The sequence below is a fragment of the Gorilla gorilla genome, chromosome 17 (genome assembly GCF_029281585.2).
Source record: "Gorilla gorilla gorilla isolate KB3781 chromosome 17, NHGRI_mGorGor1-v2.1_pri, whole genome shotgun sequence".
In the NCBI taxonomy this organism is placed as follows: domain Eukaryota; kingdom Metazoa; phylum Chordata; class Mammalia; order Primates; family Hominidae; genus Gorilla; species Gorilla gorilla.
Window position 1 is genome coordinate 110,396,613 of NC_073241.2, and position 10,371 is coordinate 110,406,983.

The window sequence follows — 10,371 nt, forward strand, 5'->3', positions numbered from 1 at the left end:
CTGATATACATACCATTGTCCTTCATTTTCAGATAGCATCCTACAGATAATGTTGCTATCAGTATGTGCAGGGAGAATTTAAAAGGCCCACAAAGATGACAGGCAGTTGTGTCCAGTTGCATACAAATGACAACTGATTTTACTTTGTCTCTAAACTCATAATGACAGTCACCCTTCTCTTCCTCTCCAAGGTTTACCTACAGTGAACCATGGAGTTCTCTAGTGGTTATGGGCCATGTTGTTCTTCCTGCTACTGTTTGGCCCCAGCTTCTTTGCATCCATTAAATTTGGGTTCTTATGAAAGCTGACAATGTGTCTTGCCTTGTAGCATTCAGGGGCTTCTTTTGGCTACCCTGTCTAAAGTAATTTTATTTTACCTGCAGTACAGCAGCTGTTTATGTATTCTTTACTCACCCATCCTGCACACATTAGCACACATTCTGTACTCAAGGGAATAAAAAGGTGACTCACTGCTAATAGAATTCTGGGAATTCATTTGTAGAGAGTCTACCTGAAGCTTAAAACTTATTAGAACTGTGGCCAGGCATGGTGGCTCATGCCTGTAATCCCAGTGCTCTGGGAAGCCAAGGCATCAGGATTGCTTGAAACCAGGAGTTTGAGACCAACTTGGGCAACACAGCTAGATCCTGCTTCTACCAAAGAATAAAAAATTAGCTGGCCATGGTGATACATGCTTGTAGTCCCAGCTACTTGGGAGGCTGAGTCAGGAGCATTGCTTTAGCCCAGGAGATCAAAGCTGCAAAGATCACGCCACTGCACTCCGGACTGAGTGACAGAGTGAGACCAGGCCTCGAAATATATATATATATATATATATATATATATAGCCTTACTTAGGGCTTAAAAAACACTTCTATGTTATCCTAATTTTTGCCATCGTCATCCTCATTATCATCAACATCACAGACACCAATGGAGCAATTGCTTTTTAGGGGGAAGGCACTGAACTAAGGCATTACCAGAATCAGCTCATACCATAATCTTCCTTATGAAAAAATATAAAAAGTGAGAGAGGTATGATGAGGAAATTCATAATTAGAACACATACATATCTTTCTTGGAGTTATAAAAATGGGTAAACATGTGAGTCAAAACTACGGAAGACTGGTAAGTGACCTTTTAGAGTTGTTACAAATACAAATAAAAAATTACTAATGGAACCAAATATTTCACTTCACTACATCACAATTTTCTTTTTTTAAGGTGCATATAATGGTAATATTTTCTTCATGGGTTTGTAAAAGACAAAAGAATTCATATATTTAATATGTTTATAATATTTCCTGGTACATAGTAAATAATAAACATTTAGTAATTGTTGGGTTTTTTGCTCATTTAGTTGAAAGGTCAGAGCTACAATGATACAGTTATCTTTGAGATATCTAAAAAACACTAATCATAATTTGCTCTAAGTAATATATTTTAAGTGATATTAATTACTAATTACTTTTCACTAATTTATTAGTTTGGTAGATACTTTTGAGTGCCTATGATAAAGACTTAAAGCTTAAGTACAGATTTTTTTCTAAAAAATGTATTTGCTCTATATTTCCCCATATGATGTGGCTTATTTTCACTGTAATTAACCCCATCGTATCTAGAGAATTGTGTGTAATTTTGATAATACCTCGTTAAGTAAATGTTACACTGGTCATATCAGCAACAATTGTCACCTTACAAGAAAGGTTAAAAGACTATTGAAAACTTTGCATAATTATCAGTCATCAGCAGGACTTAAATTATTTAGGATCTAAAATATCTTTATTTTAGAAAAGTGCATGACTGAAATAATCTGAGTTTCTACCATTCTGATTTATTTTGTTGGAAACAAAGAATGAACTACATGTGAGTGAATTTGAATGGAGAATAACTTTAAGTTGTATTAGAATGTAGAGGAGCTTCACGTTTCCTTATAAATCCCAGTTCTGCTGACAGCATCAAACACTTTGGTAAATAATATTGAACCAAATGTCTGTTTATGTGGAATGAAAAAGTATAATACCACAAAGAGAGATCATAAAAATAGAGAACATTTTTAATGAGTAAGTGTAGTGCTCTCTAATGGACAAAAAAATCATTCCAACAATTTGACTGTGATAGATGCCTTTTCTTTAGAGTACCAGCAATGAAATGCTAGACAGTAATTCCTCCAGAATTATTTCTATTAAAAATAATATAGTAATATTAATTAAAACATTCACAGTGATCTTCCTTGCTAACCACTGTTTATTTTTAAAAACTGCTTACATATTAATCTTCATACTGTGGGCAAGTAATTTTTTGAGAAAAATACTGCCATCCTTAAATTGATGAATAATTTTTCCATTGCCTTTTTGTGTTTAACTCAGTAGGTTCATATTTTAGATTCCCAAATGAAATTAGTCTAAACAATATAAAGAGAAATTTCAATGGTTTTGAACCATCATTTTCTGTTTAAATATTGCCTCTTTCTTCTGAAACTCCAATATGATGGATATTAGACATTTTAAGTAATCATGACCTGGTTTCCTCTTTTTTCTCACTCTGCCCTCATACTGCATTCTGCTTAATTTCTTCAGATACAACTTTACGTTCAATAATTCCCTCTTCAGTTTCATCTTCTGTTTAATCTTCCCACTGAGGCTTTTTAAAAATTCTTAAACAATTATACTTTTCATTTTTGGAAGTTCTATTTTTTTGTTGTTGTTGTTTGTTTTTGAGTGGGAGACTCACTCTGTCACCCAGGCTGGAGTGCAATGGCGCAATCTCAGTTCGCTGCAGCCTCCAGCTCCCGGGTTCAAGCAATTCTCCTCCCTCAGCCTTCCAAGTAGCTGGGATTGCAGGCACACGCCACCACGCCCGGCTAACTTTTTGTATTTTTAATAGAGACGGAGGTTTACCGTGTTGCCCAGGCTGATCTCAAACTCCTGAGCTCAGGCAATCCACCTACCTTGGCCTCCCAAAGTGCTACCGCACCTGGCCTGGAAGTTCTATTTTATGTATGTATACATATATATTCATATACACACATATATGTGGGTGTGTATATATACGTATGTATACATATACTAACATATATGTGTATATATGTATGTATACATATACTAACATATATGTGTATATATGTATGTATACATATACACATATATGTATACATATATATGTGTGTGTATATATTTATATTTAGTTATATATTTTATATATATCTATGTATCTATATCTATATCTATATTTATATCTATATCTATATCTATATCTATATCTGCCTGGTCTGTTCTTTCTTGATAATCTCTAAATGCTACCTCACATTTCTTTAATCATGTTATGCATAATTATTCTATATTGCAATTCTCCAGTGTCTAGCTAACAGTTTGATCCCCAAAATTTCTTTGTGGGCCTGCTCAGCTGTTTATTGTTTGTGCTGATATTCAGTCTTGTGACTTGCCTGCCATGTTTTTGGTGATACTTGTGAACTCATATCTGCTGATTGTCCATCTATGTGCTCTTCAGTTGCTATATTGGGCATGTTGTTTCCAGAAAAGTTGCATGTCCACTCTTGCTAGAGGTTGCGGTACTTCAAGTCAGCATGTTTGAAGGAAGAAAACGGCAGCTCTTTATCCTTCTTCAAGCCATAGCATGATGTAAACTCTCAAGTTTAGTTCCCATACCTTGCTCCACTGGCCCAAGGTTCAGTTTTGAATTGGAACATCATAAGGAGCATTTGCTGTCAGGCAAACTTTATTCTCCACCTTCCTTGTTTCTCACCACCACCAAATCCAGGTTTGGCTTACAGTTTGTTTCCTATTTTATGTATCTTTTGGAGGAGGCAGGCCAAGCTCATTGGAGATATTTCTAATACCTATCTGTGTTTAAGCATGAGGGCAAATGAAGAGTATTCTGTTTCCATTCGTTAGGCAGCAAAATCCATTTATAATACCACACCTATTGGCTTAAATACAGAAGACCAAGACCCCTGTGGACCATTGAGCCCTAGATGAATGACTGCACTGAAAAAGACTAATTTCTTTATTCATTTCCTTGCTTGGTCCTCTTTTTCTATGTTCCATCCTTCCATGTTCCTGTGGCTGATATTGTGGAAAACTTAACAGTACACTGTGGACTAACAGAAATCTGTTCTGCAATGATCATTATAAAGCAACGTTTCTACATTGGCCACTTTCCACTGGCCCACCTTCCATTAGAATTAGGTTTCCAAAAGTGTCTAAGCTAACTGTGCTGACAACTGTCAATACCACAGTGTCAGTTTATAGTTCACATAAACCCCATTATCTACTCAGGAAATTACAAGTTGCCTGTTTCTTCTTGAAGCAGAGAAATACTTGAACTTTTGTTTAGATTATGCTCTGCTTCAATCAAGATAGATGAAATAGCATATATAAGGCAAGAATGAAGGAAAGTGTCTAGATTTCTAATGCACCTATTTGGGAAAATTAAACTTAAATTTAATGAGAATGTCATATTGATTTCATGTACAATAATATACGTACTAATTTTAGTTTTTTCTATTTGTCTGAGTTTTTTTTTTCAGTTCCATGTTGGGGAAAAAAAAACAAAAAAAAAAATGAAAAGGAAGACCCGTTGAAAATTATCTAAGAGAAAGTCAATTATTTACAAGCTTCTCTAGAGATTTTTGGAATCCTCTTTCCTCTTTAATTTTCCAAACTTCTGAAGATATTAGTTTTGCAACATACATTGTGTCTTGGTAAAATAAACAGCTTAATAAAAATACATGATATATTTCTCTAAGGGATGGAATTAAATAGCATATAAGTTGAATCTATCTGATGGTAAAATAAATATGTAATGCCTTTTAGAATATTAAGGAAATTAAAAAATATATTGTTTGTAGTCTTCCATCACATAGTATTGAGTTAGTGAAAAAATGGGAGACCACCTCTGAATAAGTTTATGCTCTTTTAAAACAACATCCATGATACAGAATGGTCACATACAATATCTTGTCTCAAATAGTCTTCCAGTGTCAAAACTCAGAGACAGCTTTTCAGGTGTATATTTATATTCCCGTTGGACATTTGTCATAATTTCTTTGACTCAACACACAGAATTTCTTGTTACTCTCTATAAGACTAAAAGGCACAACTGAGAAAATAATATAGCTTAATTTTTTTCCCTAGGGAATTTGGTGCCTCCAACCAAGTTAACATATCTTTCAATCACCTGTGATATTGCAGAATAATGGCAACTACCATGAAAAGATGAAATACATATGGTGCTGTAAAAACCAGAAGAGCCCAATGGCATTTTGCTCTTGCCATTCCTGAGGAGTTCATTGCCTACAGATGTAAGTGTACATTTTATCATATAGATGGAATTTCACGCAATTGAAATGTGTGATATATAACATGCAGAGGGTTTATACAAAGAAAATCATGAAAGATGCTTGAGAAACCTGAAAATTGATACATCAGGTAAGAAATAAAATGGCAAAGGAAACTAAGAAATGTAGGCCAGAATTGTTGATTGGAAGCATGGAGAATATAGTGTCACAGAAGCCAAGGAAAGTGTTAGAAGTGGTAAACTGTGTGAAATATTCTAAAACTATCAATAGAATAAGGCTGGAAACTCTAGAATGGGGATTGTCTGTATGTAGCTCATTGGTGACCTTAACCAGCAACCTTTATATGTGAGTGGTGTAAACAGAAGTCAGACTGACTGCAGAGTAAAATGGAGGTGGGCAAATAGGTAGCGTGCCTATGGATGCAACAATTTCCATTGGCATTTTCAAGTGTTCTTCTTTGATTCTGTTTTGTTTGTCCTGATAGCATTTATCACCACAATCAAAGAGGAGCAATCAAAAATGCCAATGGAGACTGGGGAAATGCCTCACTGAGAAAGTGGCTTTTGAGTAAAGACCTGAAGGAAACAAGAGCGCTGTCTTGTGGGTATTGGTGAAGAGCATCTTAGATGGAGGAAAGTTTATGTACAAAGACCCTGAAGAGGGAATGTGGCTGATTTTTCTACCAACAGATAGGAAGCTAATGTGGCTGGATAGAAAGAAAAGTAAAATCAGATCAGATAGACAATGAGGTGCAGAACACGCACATTCTAGTGGACTGTGGCAGAGAATTTACCTTTTACTCTGAGACAGGAAGACACTAGAGGATTTTGAGTAGAGGAGTGACATGCAGAGACTTACCTTTTAACACAGTTACTGTGACTGAGGTGTTATGAATACTCTTGAGAGACAAGAGCGGAAGTCGGGAGCTTATTTTAAAAAATGAAGAGAGGGAACACTGGGCTGGGATCAGAGTGGTGCCTTTTGGGTTGGTGACGGGTGTTAGAATTGTGAATTTAAGATAGAGCTTACAGGACTTGCTGATGATAAGTGGGGCTTTTGAAGGGAAAGAGGGAGCCAAAGGTGGCTACGAAGTTCTTAGCATCAGAAATAGAAAAAATTGAATTGCCATTATTAAGAGATGGACAGTAGAGAGTAGAGCAGTTTCTGGAAAGGAATGGGAATATCTGTTAAATTGAAGATGCCTGTTAGACATCCATGTAGATATATCAACTATTGTAGATGATTACTGGACATACGGTACTGAAGTTCGGGAGGACATGTGGACTTGAGATACAAATGTAGGAATGCTCAGGTTCTAGATGATATTTAAAGCAATGAGATTAAATGGAATACCTAGGGAGTAAGTGTGGATAGAAAAGGAAAGAGGTCAGTAGTTTAGATCATAGTTATACCGAATGTAAAGACTGACACATGATTAGTAAAATAGCAAAGGAGTCTCAATATGAATAACCAGAAAGGTAGGAGGAAAGCCAGGTGATATGGTGTCTTGTGAAGGAAGTGTCTCAAAAAGCGTAAAAATCAGCTCTGTCAAATGCTACTACATTAAATAAGATAGCAACTGCAAAATGACAGAGGCTGTAGTAACATGGACTTGAGAAGAGCAACTCCCAAGAAAATGCAAATTAAAGCCAAATGGTGTTTTTAACAAAGAACTTCTTTTGATTTTTGATTTTTAAAATCTGTCACCATCAAGCATTCCAAATATGTAAAAAACAACATATAAAACTGTGCACTGTTGATAGGAATAAAAATAAACTCCTAAGAAAACTATTCTGGATTATTTTACAAATATGAAGATGGGCATATACTATCACTCTGCAAGCCATATCTAGTTATATACTGTAAGGAAATATTTGCACTTCAAATACAGGAATGTTTGTAGTTGCCTCTGTGAATAATAGTTCCAAACTGGAAATAATCCAAATGCTCATTAAGAGTAGAATGGATAAATTAATTTGTGGCAAATTTCTACAATGAAATAACAATCAGCACACAATGAATGAAGTACAGTTATAAGAAGCAATATAGATGACTCTTAGGAACAATATTGAGGAAGAAAAGCAAATCTCATAGAAGTCTTAGAATAGTTCCTATTTAGATGTGATTAATAAACTTCACAAACTAAACAACAGAAACATTCAGGTTACAAATATATGTTGCAAAATTATAAATTAAAGCAATAAAATTGTAAACATCAAATTCATGATAGGGGTCCCTTCAAGGGAACAGAAAATTTATTGGTTTTAGGGAAGCACAATAGAAGACTTCCTAAATAGTGAGCCTATACGTATTTATTACTATCGTACCTCACATTCTCTTTATATGTTACAAATATCAGTGTGTATCTACTCAATATTTAATAAAAAATAAGTCTTTAGCAATCTATTAAATTATATTAATAGATTGCTATTATATTAATTTATATTATGGTATAGATCAATTCCACATGTTATATAATCTCATAGTTTCATGTAGCTCTTTTTTGTCACGTTTACAAGGTTTTAATTTTACATTTATCTATGCAAATCTTTTATTACTATCTGCTACCATTTTAGGGAATACACTTCATAGAGTTTGAAATACACTTCATAAAGTATGAAATACACTTCACAGAGTATGAAATAATTCAAAGCTATGCTTCTTGTCCACCCCCTTTTATAACATTTTAGTATACTTTTAATGAATATCATTCTATGTATGTATACGTAAACGAATGAATGAAAGAAAATACTAGCTCGTAGAATGCACTCATCTTAAAATTCCTTGTTTTTGACTCTAGTATTTTAGCGCTTACAAATTAAATTGGTTGCCACATTTGAATATGATCTTCATTTTCCCATCACCTCATTGTAGTTTTAAGTTTGTGTAGAGGTTTTTATAGACCCTGCTGAGCAGAGCAATATAATATCCACCCACTGACTCACTAATGTAGCCATTCTTTGGCAAGTAAACATGATGCGGTGGTTCAGATTAGGGGTGCCTGTGGTTCAGATTAGGGGTGCCTGTGATTCAGCAGAAGACCATGTAGACAATGGCCCTAATTTAGTGGATATTTTAATCCAAACAAGTAAATGAATGAGAAAAATTCATTTAGTGTTAAGTATGACCAAAAAAAAGTAAACAAAGCAATGAGATAGAAAGAGCCTGAGAACTGAGGGGGCAGGAAGACTTCTGGGTGGTCAGAGTCCTCATATTTGAGAGGGTCTTGAATAAGAAAAAGAAACGGGTCATGCTAAGTCCCGGAAGAACTGTAATTCACACAGAAATAATACAAAGAACTGTGGCAAATATCAGCTTGACTAATTCAAGGAACAGAAAAAGGCCACAATAGCTAGAACAGTCTTAGCGACAACAGTCAAGGGAAGGAAAGCACAAACAAAATGGATCACGTAGGTTTTATAGACGTGGTTGAATATTGGATATAAATTCCAATTACAATAAGATGCCACTGAGGAATTTTAAGTAGGAAAATGATATGTGCAGAAGGAACTATATGGGCACAAGAGGGGAAAGGAGAACTATAGTTACATATTTGGAAATGCATATCAGTTAGAATGGCAAGTACTGTTTTGTTAGGATTTACCATGACATATCATGTTGTCCCAGAAAAAATATTTCCTATGTTGGATAGTACATTTCCTTGTCTTTCTAATATCTGTTCACATATTGGCAAAACTTTCTAAAATATTTTCCTTTCATTTTATTTTGCAAAAGATAGAGAATAATTTTCTTTAGAATGATTTAGGCATCACTCCACCTGGATCTAACAGGGTACTTTTGTGCTAGACTTCTATCTCAATTCGACTCCAGTGTTAAGATTGTATGAATAATGTTATTTCACATTAGCATGAGACTTATGAGACAATTCTAAACCTGCTTCAAGAAATTATCCAAATGCATGATAAATCATCTTTTTTATTATCCTCACAGTTGCTGCTGGACTGTTTAGCTAGGAAAGAAGTATCAGACCCTTTTATTAGCTTGGACAAAAGTGGAAAAGCAATAAAATGCCAAGAAAAGTGCCACAGAGGGGCAATAAAGTTGTGATAAAAATGAGTTGGATTTTGTTATTCGTATCTGCTGTTTGGCATCCAGTGCTTAGAAAACAGCCAAGGGTCTTATATTATAGACAATAAATTATTCAAAACCAGTGGGTTGTAACACTTAAGCACTGAAGTCCTAAGTATTCTTTCTTCCCTCTCTTTCTCTTTGCTACTTTCTTTCTATACTCGAAACCTAGGGCTTAAACTATGTAAAATGGAATGTGAAAAGGAAAAGTAAATAAAATAGGAAGCAACTTATTTCCGCCAGAGGAGCAAAAGGCAACAAAACTGCTGTCATTAAAATCTAGAGTATTTACAAATCTCTGAAATCCAATCCAACTGAAATGCTCTAGGAACCAAACCACACACGTGTTCTTGGCAATTTTAGATATTTTGCTGTTTACATATCTACTGCAATCACAGTAAAAGTACTTGCTTTTGAGTTTCTAATATTTTAATTTTACTGTTGTAAAGAGTCTAAAATAGAAAACTTATTGGTATCAGGTCTAAAACACAAATTATATGGAAATTAACTGTGACCATAATTGTAAACCAAAGGAACCAAATGTAAATATCGTACTCAACTGTACATCCTACAAATAACTCTTGGGTTTTACCTGGACATAATTGTTCCACTCCCACTTCAACCCATTGGCATTATTTTTTCTCTTAGGAAGGCACCTTTTTTTTTTTTTTTTTTTTTTTTTTTTTTTTTTTGAGACGGAGCCTCGCTCTGTCGCCCAGCCTGGAGTGCAGTGGCGCGATCTTGGCTCACTGCAAGTTCCGCCTCCCGGGTTCACACCATTCTGCTGCCTCAGCCTCCCGAGTAGCCGGGACTACAGGCGCCCGCCACCACGCCCGGCTAATTTTTTGTATTTTTTGTAGAGACGGGGTTTCACCGTGTTAGCCAGGATGGTCTCGATCTCCTGACCTCGTGATCCGCCCGCCTCGGCATCCCAGAGTGCTGGGATTACAGGCGTGAGCCAC